The sequence below is a fragment of the Myotis davidii genome, unplaced genomic scaffold (assembly GCF_000327345.1).
Source record: "Myotis davidii unplaced genomic scaffold, ASM32734v1 scaffold67, whole genome shotgun sequence".
In the NCBI taxonomy this organism is placed as follows: Eukaryota; Metazoa; Chordata; class Mammalia; order Chiroptera; family Vespertilionidae; genus Myotis; species Myotis davidii.
Genome location: NW_006298521.1, coordinates 616,331 through 616,626, shown reverse-complemented (window position 1 = coordinate 616,626; position 296 = coordinate 616,331). Strand labels below are relative to the sequence as shown.

The following is a 296-nucleotide window of genomic DNA, read 5'->3' as shown; positions in this document are numbered from 1 at the left end:
TGATGGATGTTTCTCTCTCATCGATGTTTCTAACTCTCTATTCCTCTCCCTTCCTCTCTGTAAATAATCAATAAAATATATTTTTTTAAAAACGCAATTAAAAGTGAAATGATGAGAACTCAGAACATCCCAACTCCCGAGATGCAGTGGCCGGGAGCCTTACACTGTCCCGTTAGTCAAAGACCAGCCCCTGGTGCTCTGACGCTCCCGGCTGGACAAGTGTCCGCACTGGACGCTGCGAGGGCGCAGAGGTGGGTGGAGCCGGGGAGGGCTGGGCGTCCCCGGCCAGGGCCGCT

The 296-nt window shown here is 52.7% G+C and overlaps 1 protein-coding gene across 1 annotated transcript in view; it reads left to right on the top strand.

The window, feature by feature from the left end:
- PPARA (peroxisome proliferator activated receptor alpha) overlaps window positions 1-296 on the top strand; it is a 24,376-nt gene that overhangs the window by 911 nt on the left and 23,169 nt on the right. The window lies entirely within an intron of this gene.